The sequence below is a fragment of the Periplaneta americana genome, chromosome 7 (genome assembly GCF_040183065.1).
Source record: "Periplaneta americana isolate PAMFEO1 chromosome 7, P.americana_PAMFEO1_priV1, whole genome shotgun sequence".
NCBI lineage: Eukaryota > Metazoa > Arthropoda > Insecta > Blattodea > Blattidae > Periplaneta > Periplaneta americana.
The window spans coordinates 89,762,447-89,784,675 of NC_091123.1; the positions used below are offsets into that span (position 1 = coordinate 89,762,447).

General features: G+C 35.7%; 1 protein-coding gene and 1 long non-coding RNA gene across 4 annotated transcripts in view; both read left to right on the plus strand.

Moving 5' to 3' along the window:
* Positions 1 to 22,229, plus strand: part of sano (serrano) — a 699,118-nt gene that overhangs the window by 214,381 nt on the left and 462,508 nt on the right. For 2 of the 3 annotated variants that reach the window (XM_069831023.1, XM_069831024.1), the window contains one exon: positions 20,446 to 20,506. The gene's annotated coding sequence lies outside the window, so the exon portion shown is untranslated. Of the gene's footprint in view, positions 1 to 20,443; positions 20,507 to 22,229 lie in introns of all 3 variants that reach the window. The other variant, XM_069831022.1, reaches the window with a different exon arrangement.
* The window catches only part of LOC138703277 (uncharacterized), a 563,229-nt gene that overhangs the window by 78,492 nt on the left and 462,508 nt on the right, over positions 1 to 22,229 (plus strand). The gene's annotated exons all lie outside the window — the stretch shown is intronic.

The following is a 22,229-nucleotide window of genomic DNA, read 5'->3' on the forward strand; positions in this document are numbered from 1 at the left end:
CACTACACAAATATGGAAACATAAATAATTGAAATAAGATTACTTGTTCACTCACAGAATCCCAAGTACGTATGATGATCGCAGGGTCCAACGCCAAGCAGAAATAAGAAAGACGGTAATGCACTTTGTTACGAAATCAACTGTACTCTCGCAGTGCCACCCCATCCCACGGGTCATGACGTCATTTATACTTTGTGAATTCGTAACTTCAGTCTGGTGATTCGGTGACCCTAGACCGAGGCATGAATTCATTACTAATTTTACATATTTCATTTCCACACTGTCATTACTTTCATTACGTGGACACTGATCAACATTGCCATTAATTTCACTTTCTCTATCGCAATTAGTTGTTCGTAATATGTCATATCATACAACACTGAAGATGCACCCGCATTAGTGATGGAAATTTAGTTCAAATTACAGATTCGTTCGCGGCGAACTAGTTCGATAGTGAGTTTAGTTCATTTAGTTCGTCTGAGAAAAACTGACGCATGTAATCAATTAGTTCGTCTGAGAAAAGCTGATGCAATTAATCATTTAGTTCGATTAGTTCATATAGTTCGCTTGAGATGGAAAGGAAAACTGACGCAAAGATATAATCAGAAAATCAGTATTATTTTAACTTTTAGGAATATACAGGTTGATTCACGAGGAAAGGTAAAAAATTTAGGATACGATATCTTAGGCCATTTTGAGTGAAAAGATTCATATGAACATAGGTCCGTTTTCGAACGATGACGGAGCTAGAAGCATTTTTTTGGTAAAACGTCTCGCCCCAATGTGAATCCGACGTTACCATATGCTGCTGACTTGAGACGAGGCGTGAGACACGTTCAAGGTCGTAATGAATGACGTAACATTGGAATCTGCATTGTGAACGATGTAGATAAGAGGAAGAAACCGGGTGGTGGGGCATTACAAATGTCCAATCGTCTGCCCTTGTCTGATGTAATGACATAGAACCCGCAGATAACACAAATAGCCTACACTATCATCAATTCATAGCAGTCCAGTCAGCTACCTACAGTACAGTAGTTATACAGGTACAGTTATCGGAAGTGTTAGGTTGTGTTTTTCAAGATGCCTTATAAATTTTCGACTATAGAATACGCCGATATTGTGAATGTTTACGGTTTGTGTGATGGAAGTTCCTTGCGTGCTGTCGCTGAATATGAACGACGCTTTCCGAACAGAAGGGTACCATATCGAAGAGTACTTACTGTCTATAGAGTTGGTGAAAGACTTGGTATAGCAAAGGAAGGGGGAAACGAGAGAGGCGCTAATCGACCGTATTTTGGATGCGGTATAGAGAACAGTTACGTGCAACTCTCCCGCGCGATGAGCGCGATTCATGCCCGAGCACAACAGTGCATTGAAGCAGAAGGAGGTACCTTTGAAAATGTATGAAAACATCCACCCCGACGTCTAGAATATTAGATATGTATGCATACATGAGTATAAACTTTAAATTTGTCCGTTATCTGTCTCTAAATGCGAGTTAGTAAAATGGAATCTTAGAAGTTTTTGTGAAATCAGAGAGCCATATCTCCGTAACCGTTCCAAATCGGACCTATATTCATATGAACTTTTTGACTCAGAATGACTTCAGAATTCACATCCTAAATTTTTTACCTTTCCTTGTGAATCACTCTGTATATAATTATTTGGTAATTGTTTCCTCTTAAAGAATAACTGATTTTATGGAAATACGATTATACATTACTTACTGTAGACCAGTGTTTATTTATCATATTTCTTTTTTGAGAGATTAACAGCAATAAAGTATCAAAATATTTCAGCGTTGCAAACGTTGATTATATGATTAAAACTACGATAAAGTGAAAGCTTGAAAGTAAAGAAATATTACTGAACTGTAAATAATATAAAAGCAGAAAATAAAATAATCTCTCTTTAGACATAACATTTGGAAGACCGCACAAAAAATAAACTATAATTGAACAAAATTGTATTGCCAATAGAGTAACAGATGGAGTCTCTCATTAAAACATCTTAAAAATATGCTCCTTTATCACATTTATAATGCGGAGGGAGCAGGGGCGCTGTTAGCAATAGGGGCACAAAGAGGGCGTGTCCCCAATAGTTGGTCTAATTTTTATTATAATTATTACTATTATTATTAATTTTTATTAATAATCTGTTTACATGTGTTTAATAACATGATATATTATGCAATCAGCAGTACAGATTTAAATAAATAGCGCCCTTAAACTTTATGTAGTCTTTAAGATTTCAATTTTCTTTAGTTTCTAATTTCCTCCTCCCCCCTCCCAAAATAATGTAGCTAACGACGCCGATGGAGCGAGAATGCTCTATATGACAGATATTACATTCGAAAATTAGATCGAATGAAATTTAGGACATGAAAATTGACTGTTGTGTTCAACATGAAGTTTCGAGTTGCGAATTCGGGACCCCAGTGCAGTGGTAGAGTTCGAACATTCTAATTATTCATACACAGTATCGATCTAAAGAAACCGGAAACTATTACAGTTACCTTACTTTTAAAGAGGATTTCAAGTAACATTTAAGGGAAGATGTACGTGACTGGTCACTGAAGTAGCGATTCTAAGTGTAGAAATTAAGAATGTGTTGGAATGCGTAGATCCTGAATCCTACTATTTACGTCAATGAACTAAAGACAAGTAGATAATGTATTTGCGAATGTAATATGGAGATCATTATGGTTAAAGTGAAATTGTGATTTTGTAATGCATTTACAAGAAAAGATAAGGGATACGATATTGTAATAAAATTTTATAAAGGACCAGTACCGCTTAATGCTTGTCAGACTTGCCCTGAAATCCTTTCTTAATATTGGCTACGAACGATACAAACACAATGTAACCAGACTGGACCACTCATGTTCATCTGCTCTTAACCTCAAATAGAATCGACTGATTAATGAACTATAATACAGTATTAGTGTCCGTATTTTATAAGTTGTACAGAATGTTTATGAAACACCGAATTTAGTATCTTTATGGGTCTAAAGAAGTAACATTATTAGCGTGTTGAGAAACATAGCCCAACACTCCTCTCGTTATGGGAACGGCTTCCCACAATACATTGCTTCTTCTCTATCTAGTTCGCGGACAACTTCCACAGATACATTTCATCTAGTTCGCGAACTACTTCCACAAGAATTTCGAACTAGTTCACTTGAACGATTAGTTCAATTCGAGCTAATCGTTCGCGAATTACCCATCACTAACTCGCATCGGTTTCTGAAAAAGCGCCTTCTGTCCCATTTTTTTTTCAACTTGTAAAAATGCTTTATTTTGGGTTTCACATCAATTACTTTTTGTTCTGTTTCTAATTAAGTTTTGACTTGTTAGATATAATCTAGTGATCACAGACGCATAATTTTAAACACATGATAACTTGTGTACTAAATCAGTAGTTCCCAAACTTTCTGAAGGCGCGACCCACTTTTGGGCGAGACTTCTATTTGCAACCCCCACTACCTACCAACTTGACCCTATTCGAAAAATACATCCCTGTAAAATTTCAAACAACATAATTTTTACCCAAAACACTGGATACCACCGAAAGTACAATTTTAAACAATGGCTTTTTGAGTGTTTTCTGGAAGATGCTAAAAAAATTCACAACAATCACAGATGGATACTGAATTCTCTTTTACTTGGTTGCGTTCATCTGGCTGAAAAAAGAGGGAAACATTCATTGGAATATGATCCTCCTAATGGAATGTTGAAACTATATCCTTTTTTCGCATACCATAGACAAGTTTTGTATGAAAAGAATAACTTGACTTTGCAAAAGAAGCTCTTAAATATTTGGTAACATTTGCAACCTCGTAACCATGCAAGATAAGTTTATCGTCTACAATTTCCATCAAAGCAAAAGCGAGAAATCTCTTTGAACTTGAAAATGATATCACTTTGAGTGTATCGAATACTTAGTCCAGATTTGAGAAGCTACTTTCTGAAAATCAGACACATCTATCACATTAATTATTTACTTTCATTTACTAATTTTTTTAATTTAATTTTAAACGTTATTTGTTTCTAACACAAAATGTATGTTCATAAGGCGTTTTTTTCTTTTATTTTTCAAATAATCTCGCGACCCCATTCAACTCTTTACATGACCCCCCACTTTGGGGACCACTGTACTAGTTCATTGTAACTGCCAAGATTAATAATTAGAAATCTGTCACAAAATGAAATCAGTGTTGGAAGCTGTTGGAAGTTTGAAGTAAATCAACAATAGAAGGATTTTGAAATTACTATAAAGAATACGATATCAAGAATGGCAGAAGAAAAATATTTAACACATATTATCAATTCTAACCAAACGGACTCTTTAAATTTCGGTTTTTTAATCAGTAAGTTGCCAATATTTTCATACAACAGGTGTTACTTTTCTTTCAAAGAATATGAGCTGTTATGTAACAATTAAGATGCTTACAAGCTTTAATTATTCTTATGCGAGAATAGATCTGGACTGGTATAATTAGACAACCGCCCTTTCTGTTACGTATTAGTTAATACTTACAGTCGCGTCGCTGTTATTTCTGGCGTGATTCCTTCTTTTTGCTTACGCCTTAGGAACGAAGGCTCTATAAAGTCTAGGTACTGTATCGTTCGCCATTTTTGCTCTTTCGTTGCCGAGCTAGCAGACGAGGAATCTATTTGCCGCACCGTTAAACATTATTATTATCATTGTCTTTCACTGCCAACCCAGCATTCTCCAGTCTTTCCTATATTCTGCCTTTCTCTTTATCTCATATGATCCATATATCTTAATGTCGTCTATCATTATTTTGATATCTTCTTCTGTCCCGAACTCTTCTCCCGTTCACTATTCCTTCTAGTGCATCCTTTAGTAGGCAGTTTCTTCTCAACCAGTGACCCAGCCAATTCCTTTTCGTCTTTCTAATCAGATTCAGCATCATTCTTTCTTCATCCACTCTTTCGTTTCTTACTCTGTCTGTCCATTTCATACTCTCCATTCTTCTCCATATCCACATTTCAAATGCTTATATTCGCTTCTCTTCACTTCGTCGTAATGTCCATGTTTCTGCTCCATACAATGCTACACTTCATACAAAGCACTTCACTAGTCTCTTCCTTACCTCTTTTTCCAGAGGTCCGCAGAAGATGCTCCTTTTTCTATTAAATTTTCCTTTGCCATTGCTATTCTCCTTTTGAATTCTTGGCAGCAGCTCATGTTACTGCTTATAGTGCAACCCAAGTATTTGAAGCTGTCCACTTGCTCTACTGCCTCATTTAGAATGCGCAAGTTTAGCTTTTTGTTTTTCTTTCTATCACCATGGTCATCGTCTTGTTGGTATTTAGCTTCATCCCATACTGCTCACAACTGTCATTTAGCTCCAGTAGCATATCTCTTAGTATTCTTAGTATCATCTCCTCTTCTGCTAACAACGCCATATCATCAGCAAATCTTATACACTTTATTCTTCTTCCTCCTACTATCACTCCGCCCATGTTCTGAAAACAGTTCTTCACTAAATCATCCAAGTAGATGTTAAACTGGGTAGGTGATAAAGAACATCCTTGTATTACTCCTCTCCTTATTTCACTTCCTTCTGACATTTCTTCTCCTATTCTGACTTTGACTCGTTGTTTCATATAAGAGTTACTGAACAGCCTCCTCTCTTTCTAATCTACGCCAATTTTGTTTAGGATCCCCATCAATTTATTCCAATCCACTCTGTCAAACGCCTTTTCTAAATACACAAATACTATATAGGCCTACACTTCTTTATTCTTTTCTAGGTATCTTTCGCCGATTGTTCGTTATAGTTCAATTGCATCTCTCGTACCTTTTCCCTTCCTGAAGCCAAACTGCTTTCCTTCCAACTGTTCTTCCATCTTAGAATATGAACGTCGATTCAATCTTTGCAGAAGAATCTTGGCCGAGTGCGATATCAGGCTGATAGTCCTGAACTCGTTACATTTCTTAGCATTATTTTTCTTCTGTATTGAAAGCAACACTGTCTTCGTGAAATCTTCAGGCCTTGCTCTATATTTCTTTGCATAATGATAATATTTCCTTCTTGTCTTCACCCAAGATGATTATAAATTATTTCCTAAATATCTCGAAACATTAGATTTAAAGTTACGTAGTTAAAATACTGAGCCCGCGATACATTTTCCGTAATATCCTCATCTCTTAGCTTCCATTTTTATTGTTTTGTCTTGGTGGTGCCCAATCTCTTCTCTAAGTTATTGTAAGTTTGGTGTGATTATATTGTCACAGTTCTAACTTCTACGGAATATAAGTTAGAATAGGCCTGGGCGTTATTAACTAGATTGAGTTAATGCAGACTACCCCTTAACTCCTTATTCCACCTTCCTCGATAAAGGCAGTGTTATGTTCCGGACCGATACGAGTACACAGATAGGCAAACATTGCTGAGAATGGATTGTAAAAGATAGGTATCATAGCTTCCGGCTTTCGCTGGTCGCCTAAAGTCCACCACTGATGCACACTGTCTGACTGTGTTTTTTTCTCAAACGGAATAAACGAGAAGGACATGAGCGTGGGTATCTACTTTCCTTTTCCTTTCCCCTTTATGCCCAGAGCTGAGTTAGAAGAATAGTTGTTACATCTGTGAGCTTCATAGCGTGCATCTGATCCGAGAATAATTATACATTTTATTGAAGAAGCGAACGTAAAATCAAGTTTACGTGTAGAAAAAAATTTATTGCCATGTGATGTAATTTTGAATTTTCTGCAAATTTTTATTTACGGATGTAGATATAGTTCGTTAGAACTATAGTACCTTTGTATGCCTTGTGTTGAATAAGATGTACACTACGTGTTTTGAGTCCAGCAGATTACAATTTTGCTTGTGAAAGTAACCAAGAATCAAATCATACCCTCTGCTTTGGGAGGAGTCGGTCTTCCTTTCTAATTAAAAGTGGAAATATTTATTTTTTGCTCATGTCACTCTGCAGGTATGTGTGTACTTTTTCTTTAAGAGTTTACAAAAAGAAAAATTGAAGAGTGAGTGATATCCCCTGACCCTTTGCATAATAAACTTATCTCATATTTGTCCATGAAAATGGCTTCGACGTGTAATACATATAATTAGTTCTGAAAGGTCTGATATTAACTCGAAATAACTTACACAACAGGAAATTGCTCAATTGAGTCATGAAATATTTGACTTACTCACGCAATGTCAGCATCTGTGAAAGGTATAAGATGTATGTATAGTTAAACTCGTTGTTTTAATAATTTGCCTTTGTAAAGTTGAAGTTAGATAGAAAAAACAACTTTTAATTTCCGCAATGAAAAAATATTTTTCGACATTGGGAATTGATATTTCTGTAAAGAAAATAAACTAAAAACATCTTGTAAATGATTATTTATTGTCATGGGCATTAAGTATAATGCATATGGACCTTCTAAAGACAAAATACACAAATTAAAACCAAATATCAATATTTGAATCTAAAAATTCAGTTAATAATATGGATTATTAATTAACAATCGGAACAATACGGTTTTAAACCTTATGAAATGGACAGTAAAAGCCTTTCGTGATAATTTATTAAACGTCATAATAGCCATAACATTAAAACTACGTTTCGCTTTAGTTAGTCTGATAGTAGGCATGTTAAGACAATAATAAATTATACCTTGTTGTAGGCCTATAGTCACGAATATTATAATGTAATATAGGCCTAAGATTTACTTAAGGGGTTAGGTACAGCTTACAGCAGTAAATGTTTTGGAAATATTCAAAACACTGTCCTTCTGTTATATGAAAAAAAAAATATTTTTACGATTAAAAACAAAATTATTTATGTATATATTTTTTCAAAATTCAAAATGTGCAGTCCACTGTGCAGTAATGAAGCGTTTCCCTCATAACCCATAAATTTGTTAACTTTTTCATGTTCTCTTTCTTTTATTTTATTGCTGAAACCCATGTTTATAATATCATGCTCTTTAAACTTCATTACTTAATAAATAATATTCTTTTTATTTTGTGTTACAACAAAATACTGATATTTGACCATTTTGTAAAATGAATTAATTTTTATCACACAATCTATCAAAGATAGAGAAGTGATCTTGCATAATATTGTAGGTATAACATGCATAAATACACACAAGAAATTTCATCAGAGAATGTTGAATAGTTTTTGAGCTATTTGGAAAACGCTTCATCACTGCACAGTGAACTGAATTTTGAAAAAAAAAAAATGTAAATAATTTTTTAAATCGTAAAAATATTTTTTTCATATAGCAGAAGGACAGTGTTTTAATCATACTTGTTTTCATTATTGTACAAGAAAAAGTAATGGAGAAAAAAAATGTTGAATATTTCGAAAATTTTACTGCTGTAAGCTGTAGGCCTACCTAACCCCTTAAGGTGATCGCAGTTTTTATTAGACACTGGTGTATACATGTAGGCCTAAATTAATTACAGTTAAAATATTTTCAGAAATAAATTAAGGTTTACAATGGTCATCATAAGATGAGCCAGTTAAGATTCGAAAAACCTGTTTCTGTAATATAATAACGTTGCAAACATTATAACTACTATCCCAGATACGAATGCCATACATTGAAATATTGAAGATCTGGTAAATTTGTTATAAAAATAACTTTCCTGTGTTAATTGAATCCATAATATTAATTTACCTTAGTTAATGTCTAGTTTGGACTTGATGTAGGCCATATTCAGATTTTTAGTCACTGTACTATTAAAAAGCATAATACGCATTTTTAAGATATTCTTAGAAATAATCTGTTTCAAATGTCTTAATAATAAATACATCACTGACAACAATCCAGTGCAAATTGAGTTGGTATGAGCATCCCAGTTTAATATAAAATCTAATGAAATGCGCATTTTGTTTAACAGTGGAACTGGGATAACGTTACTAAAATGCATTTTAAGTTACGTTTTAATAGAAAACGGATCATCTTCGGACTTCTGGAAACTAAGGAAGAAACTAGTGAAGTTCTTTGTGTGGAGTGTGTCATTGTGTGGGGCAGAAACATGGCCATTACGATGAAGTGAAGAGAAATGACTAGAAGTATTTGAAATGTGGATATATAGAAGAATGGAGCGTGTGAAATGGACAGACAGAATAAGAAATGAAAATGTGCTAGAAACAGTGGGTGAAGAAAGAATAATGCTGAAACTGATCAGAAAGAGAAAAAGGAATTGGCTGGGCAACTGGCAAAGAAGAAACTGCCTGCTGAAGGATACACTTTGAGGAATGGTGAACGGGAGAAAAGTTCGGGGCAGAAGAAAATATTAGGCTAGATAAAAGACAACATTACGATAGTTGGATCATTTTTATTGGGTTATTTTACGACGCTGTATCAACATCTCAGGTTATTTAGCGTCTGAATGATATGAAGGTGATAATGCCGGTGAAACGAGTCCGGGGTCCAGCACCGATAGTTACCCAGCATTTGCTCATATTGGGTTGAGGGAAAACCTCGGAAAAAACCTCAACCAGGTAACTTGCCCCGACCGGGATTCGAACCCGGGCCACCTGGTTTCGCGGCCAGACGCGCTGACCGTTACTCCACAGGTGTGGACTAGTTGGATCATATGTGGAGACTAAGAGAAAGGCGGAAAATGGGAAATATTGGAGAATTCTGGATTATCAGTGAAAGACCTGCCCCTGAACAGAACATTTGAATGAGTGAGTGAGTGAGTGAGTGAGTGAGTGAGTGAGTGAGTGAGTGAGTGAGTGAGTGAGTGAGTGAGTGAGTGAGTGAGTGAGTGAATGATTGAATACGTTATCAATACGCATAATTTATCAGCCTGTACCATTACTTTATTTACTAAGTTGAAATTGAAATGGTAGAGACTGGATTAATCTTGCTCAGGATAGGAACCGATGGTGGGCTTATGTGAGGGCGGCAATGAACCTACGGATTCTCTAAAAGCAGTAAGTAAGTAGGTATGTTGAATTTGCTGTGTCTGTTTAGTGCTGCTGAAAGATAGCTAACATTATTTCGATGAGATTGTACCAAATTATGGCGTCGTCTATGGTAGTCTGTATTGGTTACCGTGCTAATCGTTTGTGAGTTCACACCCAGTAGAGGCCAATGGATTTTATATTGCGATAAAATGCTATGCATTGCTTCCTCTGGGAAGGAAGTAAACCCAGGTGGTCCGTGGCGTTGATTTACGGTACGTAGAATAACCATGTCCGTACTTGACAGATAGCCGGTCAACATTTGTCAGACATTTCTCGTTCACGTTGAATTTAGACGCTTCAGTAGAGAACGTCTTCAAATAAACACTAATTACTAGAATAGAGCGTTTCCAGGAGTTCACTTCATTCAAGTACAATTACAGTTTTACAATAATTGCAAGTAAATCTAATGCACTGTTTAAAATCATAGGAGTTTTGTAAAGAATTTGTACATTTGTCAAATTATTGTTACAGTTTTACAAATCCTCCATTTTTTATTTCACAGCTGTTGTCATTTGTTTATTTTTATGTTGTTACCGGTATATAATAATAAATTATTGAAATGCTGCAATCATGTATCATAATTGAAGGGTTCAGAGCCATAGTGGGCCAAGCGCCATATATTAAAAACGTAGAAAACAAGGGTTAAAATTAAATTAATACCATAATTTAATGAAACATGTAACAAGTAATATAAAGTATGCACATTAAAACTGAATGATATGTCACTCTTCATTAAACTATGGTAATCACTTAACTTTAACCCTTGCTTTCTCTGCTTTTATAAATGGCACTTGGCCCACTATGATTCTGAACCCTTCAATTATTATCTTATATCAGAAGCGCAGTTTGCGATAAAGGCTAGAAAGAAAAGAAAATAGAGATATTGAAAGATATAAGAATTTTTAAGGGTGTTCTATTTGGTGCTTCCTCAGGAAGAAATAGACCAAAGAAGAAAAAATAAAAACATGGACAGTAATACAGTAAAAGTCACAAGATCTGAGCGTTGTTCCTGCTAACTTAAGCTCTGTCCAGTGATACTGATCACTTCTTCCAGCTTTAGATATCCTGTTGACTTCCTAAATCTTTCATTACTTGAAATTTGCTCTGAAAATCGTAATTTATTTTTATTTTGAAGGTTCATCGTCTTTGAACTTGATGACGTTGAGCATAATCCTCGTTAGTAAAGGTATTCTACAGGGACATCATTTTATATTTACTTCAATTTTTATTGTACCTGAGTTTTTGAATGTACAGTACTTCACTCCCACTCCTTCTACTAGTGAACTTCCACCCAAGGCCGCATACGCAATCAAAGTCGCCTTACGGTCACAGTATACAGTACTGATGAGTGAGTATAGTACGTTCCAGAAATATGGTCGTATTTTCCAGTGAATAAAGTGCATTCATTATTGAATCGTATTTTTGCACAGGTACTGCATCCGTTTGGTTACGTCGCTTCCCTGTTTCCAACATCAGTTTCTAATGACCCCTCTGTAAAGGTTAGTGGCTGGGCGGCCTTAGCTCTTTTCTGAAACATTTGCTGTCAGGAATTGGATGTCTACATAATATTATACAATTGTTTAAAATAATTTTAATAAAAGGGCCTCGTTAAGTAACTATCGCGTGATTTCCCCCTTTCTACGACCCTGCGACATAACTACTTGGACGGACAGTAGACAGCAGTGTGAGTAAATTTATCTGTGTGAATCGGGCAGAAGTGAAGTAATTACAATACGTAAGTAAGGTACTCTGTTATAGAATAGGTACAAAATTATTATTTCAAGAGGCATATAATTATGCCCCCCTTGTCGACTGATGCTTTGCATTATTTCTTTTGGGGATACTGTAAAACAGTCTTGTTTGTTAAACATCCTACAATAATAGAAGAATTAAAGAATTATATTTCAGAAACAATACATTCAATTTCAGAAGATAAGCTTAAAAACGTTTTCGGTAATATGCACACAAAAGAACTGAAGCCCGAATAGAAATGAACTGCCATCATTTTCAATTTGTTTAATTATCCATATTTTGATTATTTTCAATTTAAATGCACTCTCCATATTGTATTCTAATGTGCTGTAGTCAGTATATTATACTTTGCATAATGAATACGTCCACCGGATAGTTCAGTTAGGGAGTGAAACACTTACTGTTAATACTGTACTGTTTTTTTCTTTTTAGTAAATAAAAACCTAACGAAAATTATCAAACTGAAAATCGTAATAGTTCCTAGTTTACATAAATGGATGCACTACTTTTCTTCCCTTCTATACCTAGTAACGTGATTTGTTTGTATTTTACAGTATTATCATCAAACTCCGGTCGTGGAAGAGGGTAACATAGTGTTTGCTGTTCTCAACCGTTAATCCAAAGGTATACTTACTGGCTTTTAAGGAATCCGGAGGTTCATTTGCCGCCCACACACAAGCCCGCCATTGGTCCCTATCCTGAGCAAGATCAATCCAGTCTCTATCATCATATCCCACCTCCCTCAAATCCATTTTAATATTATCTTCCCATCTACGTCTCGGCCTCCCTAAAGGTCTTTTTCCGTCCGGTCTCCCAACTAATATATTCCATATGCTTTTCTGGATTCGCCCATACGTGCTACATGCCCTGTCAATCTCGAACGTCTGGAGTTAATGTTCCTAATTATGTCAGGTGAAGAATACAATGCGTGCAGTTCTATGTTGTGTAACTTTCTCCATTCTGCTGTAACCTCATCCCTCTTAGCCCCAAATATTTTCCTAAGTACCTTATTCTCAAACATCCTTAACCTATATTCCTCTCTCAAAGTGAGAGTCCAAGTTTCACAACCATAAAGAACAACAGGTAATATAACTGTTTTATAAATTCTAACATTCACATTTTTTGACAGCAGACTGGATGATAAAAGCTTCTCAATCGAATAATAACAGGCATTTCCCATATTTATTCTGTGTTTAATTTCCTCCTGAGTATCATTTATATTTGTTACTGTTGCTCCCAGGTATTTTAATTTTTCCACCTCTTCAAAGAGAAATTTCCAATTTTTATATTTCTTTTTCGTAGAATATTCTGGTCACGAGACATAATCATATACTTTGTCTTTTCGGGATTTACTTCCAAACCTATCTCTTTACTTGCTTCAAGTAAAATTCCCGTATTTTCCCTAATCGTTTGTAGATTTTCTCCTAACATATTAACGTCATCCGCATAGACAAGAAGCTGATGTAACCCGTTCAGTTCCATATATACATATTCATAAAAAAATTCGGATAAAATAGCAAATGTCCATTTATGAAATAGGCTCCAGATCACGATCTCCACTTGCAAGATGATTCTTGCCAGCCGTGGTGTTCGTATCGGCACAGGCTCCGCCAGGTCGAGTCAAGATCGCGAGAGGGCATAAGGGTTTGCTTACGGCTTCCACTGCGGGCAGTACAGTTGTACACTGCAGTCTGTCAGTGGTTGAATCTATCGAGGTCGCTTGGGGGCACCGGTGCACTGCATTTTGCACCAGGAATATTTGTGCTAAAAACATGAACCTTAGCAATGTAATGGATGTTGTTGTGCGAACAATTAATTTCATAAGGTCTAAAGGACTTAATCACATGGAGTTCAGGGCACTACTTGATGATATTAACAGTGAGTATGGGGATTTACTCTTCCACACCGAGGTAAGGTGGTTAAGTCGAGGAAAAGTTCTGGAACGTTTTCTCCCACTTAGGAATGAAATTGCGTTATTTGTGGATGTACATGGGAAACTTGTTAGAAGCCTTGAAAGAATATATTAAGAATAATGCAACAATTGTGCGAAGACTTCGAACGTAGATATCAGGAAATTAAAGAACTTGAACAACAATTTCAGATATTTACAACACCTTTTTCAGTGAGTGTCCTGGATATTCCTGCTGAACCACAATTAGAAATACTTGATTTAGAAAGCGATATTGGGCTAAAGGATAAGTATCAAAACAGAAAAGTATTAACCATTTCTATACTTGTTTTCCACGAGAAAGGTTTGCTAAACTGCAAAATCTTGCTGCAAGAACGTTGTGCATGTTCGGGACAACCTACGTATGCGAAACACTGTTTTCTTTAATGAAGTTTACAAAGTCACGTCACAGAAGCCAACTAAGTGATGAACACTGAAAGCATGTCTGGTACTAAAACAAAAGCTCCACGATTTGAAAAGCTGCTTACTAACAAAAAACTGCAAAAATCGCCGCGTATCTCTGATATATAAGAAAAAGTACTAATATTACAGAATTGTATTTGAATAATAACGTTTGTACTGTTGTTTTATTTTGTTAATTGAATTTTATAGCAATGAGAAGGAGACAAACAGTGAACAGTTTTATTTCGTAGTGTGTTAATCTGTATAAAAGTGTATATTTTGTTTTGTTTCATTATTATGCAAACATGCAAACATTTATTTCGTATATAGTTAACTGTACCAAATTATGTAGAGTAGTGTTTTGAGTATAGTGAAATTAACAGTGAAAGTGTACTTCAGTTAAAAACTGAAGTTAATTTATATTCTTATCACAAATTTGCTTCACATACAGTACAAGTTCTTAGCTCCGCCACTGTGGAAGCAGCTACCCTTGCCCGCAGCCGTACGTCAGGGCTTGAGGGTTTGCACGCACGCCCGAGAGTGTAATCTCTTGACGCCCCCTGCGTAAAAGTTAAGAGTCGAGCTGCAAACGAGATAGCAGTTGAGACAACGCTTGCTCGATGCGCTGCTGTCTGTCTTGAATGCGTAATTTAAATAAATAGATTGCACATGCGAATCGATCTGCAGCGAGTCCACGTCTCCGCTGTGAGAACTTGTTCCGGCTCGACTCGTTCGGTTTTACGTGGGAAAAATATCAAACTAATGAGCCTCAAAATTGGCAATAACTGTTTCTGAAAGCTGAAGACATTGGATGAGATAACCGTTACCGAGATGAGATGAGAGTACGCTAAGGTCGTTGTGGTGGATTACCGTCTGTAACATGGGTAGTGGAGAAAGTATTAACCTTTTGAAGTACGTGATCCAGCAACAGAATCAAACACGAGACCCTGGAGGGATGTATTCGTCAGAGATACCTTCATGTTGGTTACCAGAAAATTAAAGTTGTTTACCGACTTGCGATTTGCTTTTCCCATTATAGTTTGGAAGAGAGAGTGGCCATTGGAATATCTTATTATCCTATAACGGAGACACTTCCTCGTTTCGGTAGCTTGTTTCACACACGGGTACAAATTGTGGAAAGTTCCCAGCAGTATAAAGCTATTTTTTTTTGTTGCAGATTATATAGAGATGAACTTCTGTATAATTTTGTGAATGTCCAGAATTTAGAAATTCAGGAATGAAGAGGTGATAAAATGTAGGTACACATGTCACTGAAAATAATAACCGAGTGCAAAATATAATAACTTGTAGATTTTATTATGTATGCTGTATGGTCTTGTATGCCGATCGGAAACTTAAGCTGTACATAACAGAAGAAAGGACTTGTGAAAGAAGCGTTGGAGAAAAATTTATTGCATGAGGAGAATATGAAACGAAAAGCAGCGGCAACGGAAAAAAAAAAAAAATACTATGATGATTGTTGTTGTAAGTATTGTTTTTTTAACCAACCTGGTATCATTCGTTTTTTAAACGAAAGTGAAGTGAAATAAACCATTATATATGACGACAATATGGAAGAACTCTTAGAATCTTTTGGATAACTACGTTGAAGCGAAATAAGATTTTGGGCTACATTCATTGGTGTGGTGGTGGTGGTGGTGGTGGTGGTGGTGGTGGTGGTGGTGGTGGTGGAGGTGGTGGTGGTGGCGGCGGCGGCGGCGGCGGTGGTGGTGGTGGTATTCAGCAAGCTATTTTATTTTGTATGTTTTTTGACAATGGTTCATAAATAGCTTGAAACCATGTTGCACATAATCATCAGCAATGCAATTTGCTTTATTACGAATTAATTTTAACTGAATTGATCGCCTTTTGAACCATTTTAAACTTTACGAGGAAATAAAACCCTTGCTAATGTGATTATCTGAAAGATTTTCTTATAAATTCTCTTCCGCGATCGTACAGATTAAATATGTAAAGCAGTATAGCTGAGTTTTTTATTTACCTATGCAGGCTATGAATTTGCAGTGATTTTGCGTTGTTGCATTCACGAGAAATGCAGTTTCGTTAATTTTGTTCAACATTGTACATTTAGTAAATTCGTTCAATTAATATCCTAGCGGCAGGCTTTGTGCTGGTTATATCTTTTTTGCACACATCAACACTAAGTGTCAAGCAGTTTTGTCACATTTTCATTGTAAAGATTATCTCCAGTTACAATTTTACTATTTTTATACCGACATCAGTACATTGATTTCTGCCATCACCATTCCCAGTGAATAAATTTTAAGCTACAAGATGTTTTGTCGTCATGAATCAACTGGAGATATGACAATGTTATTTCATACTCCACGTGCAGTTGATATCGACTATCGCATCATTGGTAGACTTTTGTAACTGCTCATTATGATTGGAGCCTAATCAGTAAACAAACTCTTACCTTATTTCTTCAAAGGAAAGCGTTGTCTTTGACACCGGTTGGGTATCAAGTGAACGTGGAGGCTATGCAGTCTCGTCTGTTATCTTACCCAATGTATTTCTGCTTCAGAGCTTCTGTTTTGGACTATTTTATATATTATTTTCTTACATTTATCAATAGATTATATCGATAATCATCATCATCATCATCATCATCATCATCATCTTGGCAAGTATTGGAGATCTATATCTTTAAGATATAATATATTATATATTATGTTTTATAGGCCTATTGTGTTATATTAAATATATAATGATAAACATATGCCGGTAGTTTAAAAAGGAAAATTACATTAAAATAAATTTATGTAATCCCTTAAGCTTACGTTTTAAATGTTGTACTTATATTATCTCACTGATTAACTTTGTAACTTTTTACTGTGTTAATATGAGGAATTTTACCTGGCTGTCTAGTTTCGAAGCAGGCTTCGGCAATGAAGTGAAGACTACCACTTCGAAACTAGTCACCAGGTAAAATTCCTCATATTGACAGAGTAAAGGAGTTACTAAGTTAATCAGTGATTATATAAGTGTTAAAAGTGTATACAGAACAATGAAGAAATGTATTTTATATTGATATTTTACACTTTTTTTAAAATAACTCACTGTTTTATTCTTAATTATGTGTTTTTGTTTCGAGTAACCAGTTGGTAGAGCAGCTAGCTACGGACTGGAAGGTCCGGGGTTCCATCCCAGGTGGTGACAGGATTTTTTCTCGTTGCCAAACTTTCAGAACGGCCCCGAGGTTCACTCAGCCTCCTATAAAATTGAGTACCGAGTCCTTTCCGGGGGTAAAAGGCGGTCAGAGCGTGGTGCCGACCACACCACCTCATTCTAGTGCCGAGGTCATGGAAAGCATGGTGCTCTACCTCCATGCCCCCCAAGTGCCTTCATGGCATGTTACGAGGATACCTTTACCTTTTAACATTATATTTGTTAAAACATGCGTCCGATGAGTTAATTATTATTAATCTAGGTCTAATTACCGGTTTGGTGCAGACAACCAACATAGTTAGGATAATACATTGAATTTAATAAGGTACTGTACGAGAACTTTTTAAACGAGCTAGAATTTAGGCGTTATAAGGAGGAGGAAAACCGCTATAAATAAATCCTGAAAGCCAGTTTCTGGTATTGATCTGCGGATCACATGACTATTTATCCAACACACACAGCTAGACACATAGACTATACGATGTCAATAAGTGGTTAATAGAAATTGATGACGTGCATAGAGGTTTAAGTAAATCTAAGTATCCTGTAATGCTGCTACTTCATGACGTTTGAAACCCTTCAATAACATTGTCTAAGTTCATAAATAGGTATTTTTCTTTCCTTGGAACAAAACGAATACAGTATACAATTTGGTCTCGCACAATATGGTATAGGCACAACGCAGCACATCATGTTGACAACGAATAAGTTTCCACTTCGAAGCCCAATTCAAATTACGACCATTGAATCTTCGCCTCAGCCATTTCACAAACTACGTTCGAAAATTATGTATTAATAAGCGAATAATAATTGATATATCTGTGATCTGTTTTGGAGAAATTGATGTAAATATGCCTATATATCAACTTTCGTGCTGTAATAGTACAGTGTCTTTCTAAGGTCGTTAATATATCATTCTATAGCTACCCTGGCTGCAAATTGGCACACAAAAACCATAGAGATTTATCAGTATATTTATTGGCTACATGTCAAACGCAGGGCCTGATTTAGACAGGAGCCTATGGTGCCTCTGCTAGGGTCTCAAAATTCAGAAACAAACTTTTTTTTTCAAGTGATTTATCAAAATTGAAATATATAAAATCTCTATCAACTGAAAATCATAATTGAGGAAATAAGTAGGTAATTACATAATTAATTAATTGTTTGAAATAGCGTTAAAATCACTTTACCAGTACTGTTTCAAGTTTAGAGTGGTAAGTTGATTGCAAAGTTTTACCGGTAACAGTTGACTACCATGTAGGTATACTGTTACATTTGCAAACTCTTCAGTATTAATTGTGTACTCTTAAGTAAAAATGACTTTTCAGATTGGAATTATACTATTATCAAACTAAAAGAGCATCAAGTTTTTTTTTCTCATACACAGGCTGTTTTCTCTTCTGTTGCTAGATAAGAAAAACAAACAAAAATTGTATTGATTGTCCTATGGTTTCAGAGTTATGATAAAGAATGTAAATATTGGAGATATATTTTAAAACGTAAACTAGGTTTCCTATTCATTTAAGTATACCCTATCCTTATCGTCCCTTTTAGTCTGCAGGATTATTTCACTTTCACTCTGTATTGTATTATTTATGTCTTTGTTGTATTAAGAATTTTAGATAAGGGCGCAAATAGCCATAGTAGCTGACGCGCCCTTCTTAAACCCTACTACTACTACTACTACTACTACTGCTACTGCTACTGCTACTACTACTGCTACTACTGCTACTACTACTACTACTACTGCTACTGCTACTGCTGCTGCTGCTGCTGCTGCTACTACCACTACTACCACTACTACCACCACCACCACCACTACTTTTTCAATTGTTGGTAGTGTTGCTAATATTGTACCTTACTTTACTGTGCAATCAATTGTTCAAGTGGAAGGTCATTTTCAGTCCTAAAAAGTATAAAACAGTTGACTTCGAAGTAGCGCCTCAGGAAAAATTGGATTCTGTTAGTCCTCTGTGTATTGAAAATTATATAGCGAAAGCACTGAACTTCGAAGATGTATCCGTAAGTGAAGGATTTTCCAAAAATAAATAAATACATCAAGGAAAAAATTATTTTAGGTGGTAGTGGCAGCTAACAGTGGTAGTATGTGTTCGTTCTGTCAGCTCATCAGTTAAGTTTAAATAAAATAAGATAGACTAGTTGTCGTATATGAAAAGAAGGGGCTTCATGAAGAAAATAATGATCCGGGCCTCTGAAACTGTAAATCAGGCCCTGGTCAAACGGACACTTTCTAACGCATTCTTCTCTCAAATCTGTTATGCTATTAGACACAATATGGAATCTTGAAGTATCATTACTAAAATTTGGTCATTCCTTTACCAAGTGCCGGTCCTTATTTTTAATAATTATAAAATAACCGATTGAAGAACTATGCACAGTAATTAAACCAGTAGGCTACAGAGTTTTAGGCTGTCACTTTTCAGTTCTTAGACGCTATTCATGTCGTGTCTATGACTACAGTGCTAAGGCACTGTACTTTCATCCTCGGTCAGGTTGTGATATAATTTGTGGTGGACAAAACAGACTTTACAGGTGGTTTTCTCGGGGTACTCCCGTTTCCCTCTATCATTTCACCAATACCCTCCACCTCCCATTCATTTCATCTATCATCTACAATAGTAAAAATAGTTGGGGTGAAGTCTTGGGGATAGTACGGGTTTCCGACCCTGATATAGGTAAGGCTTGAGGCTCCGGGCCCCTGGAGCTTATCGGACGAAATGGGACCTGGCTTTATGAGGGCCTGAGGCAGGATGGGCCACGTGTTAGCGTCGGATTCACGAATGCCACCCAGGCCACTTATCGGACTTAGAAGTATAAGAGCGCACGATGGCGAAACCGTGCATACAGACCCGTTCCGGTCCCAGCCCACGTAAAAGCCAAGCCAAGACGCTATTCATAATCAGAATGACAACAAGGCAGCGATTCCATCGGCAGTCATACAGTGGGTGCATAAAATTGAATTGTTTAAAACTGAACACACTTTTGAATATACCACTTCATTCACAAAGGAATGGAATTTAGACTAACATTATTCATCCGCTGCTTCCATCAATATCCGTCCGATTCGTAACAGTTTTGCCGGTATTGTGTTATTTGTTGCTGTTGTGTATTTTGTTATATAATGAACTCATTCCTAATGATAATTTTCTTTTCTTCTCATAGGTGTCCCGGTAACCTTGTATCCTGCTACCAGCATTCGCAGTAACTGCATAATCCATCGAAGGTGAGTGCTCATGGACATGTTTTTACAGTTGTTAATGGGACACGGTCTCTAATCTCTGTTGTGTTGTTATGTAACACGTAATTTACGTTTCTGCACTCATAACACGATAGTAAGAGTTGTCGGTGTCGGAGTAGAGTATTTCAGAGTTATGGGCTATGGCTAGCTGTTCTTATTCTGAATAGGCCTATATGTCGGGATGTTCTTGAGGATAACTTGGGGATAATAACATGAACAGAAGAGGGAAGGGTTTTTGTTGTTAAGGAATAAAGAGAAAGTTGTTTGAATAAAATTATTATAATTTCAGACCTATTGTCATAATTTTAAACTGGTTTACAGCACTAATTTTTTTCCACAACCTTTTTTTTTATATATATAATTCGACTTATTTTCGAACAACGTAATTGAGCGATGGATGAGGAATGTAAGTCTGTATTCTAGGCCTTTTTTATCATTTTAATCAGTAAGATCCTTATTTTTTTTCTTTTTTGACGTTTTCCTTTATTCTCTTTCGTTTTTCTTTTATATAAGGCACGTTTTCCAATGATGTGACTAACTTGAATCTAACAGTAATTGACTTCGGAAGCATTTACTAGTTTAGTAGGTGATAGGAAGAGACTTTTTAGACATAATTTATTAATAAAATTAAATATCTGAACCCATTATTAAAGATCTTGCTAATTTCCGGTGATATGTGTGTAATTTGTATAAATGGTATTGTGTCCTAAAACAGGACAATGTAAATAATATTATTGTATATTCTGGTTTCAAGTGAAGAATTTTAAAATTCCGCCGTTATATAGAAGTTGTAAAACGTTCATTAAATTGTATCAGAACTGTATACACTAATACCACAAACAACATACAAATTTAATATACTATAAATATAACAACTGTCTGGCCAGATTTGAATTTCCGATTATTAACGTATTCATTGGAATAAATACAGTTTATACAGGATGTAAGGGGTATAAGTGCCATTATTTTAACTGATGGTTGTTCATGTCATGTGGAAGAAAAAGTGTCCTCACAACTTTTTTCTAATTGCAATATTTAAGTAATTATTAAAGTTTACAATATTAAGCGTTTGGCAACGTTGCTGTATGGGAAGGAGGGAGTTTACACTGCAAGAATGATGGATGTCATTTGGCAGACATTTTTCAGGAGAAGCAATTGAAAATTTGAAATGCTTAGCGCTCAAAGCTTAACTGTGATTTTCCGATCATTACTGGACAATGACTATCAGTGTTAATGCCATATAACTCTCTATGTACATTCTATATGTCTTAAGCTATGCATTGACAGTCTTGGTTCATTTTCGACAAGAAAGTGACATCCATCATTCTTGCAGTGGACTCTTCAAATACACAGTACAGCTCAACCGGATACAGACATACCGGTACAAAACAGATGCTCTGTTCTAATGCAGGGGCGGACCTTCGTTTACATAAAACGAACAGCAAATACAAACTTTCAATCTCATTAATATAACTTTATGGTAAATTTCCATTTTATTTTAAAATATTGGCAATATTGGTCCATTTTTATTGTACGTCTAAAAAATATACAATAATGGTTTACTGTACAAAATCACACGAACTTTTTTAAAATGAACATTTTAATCTCTCCCGCTTCCATAAAGCAGTACCATTTTAAAAGAAATTTCTGTTTGTGTGATTTTCGAAACGAAGTAAGAGACTCCTATTTCTAATAATCGTTGAGAAAC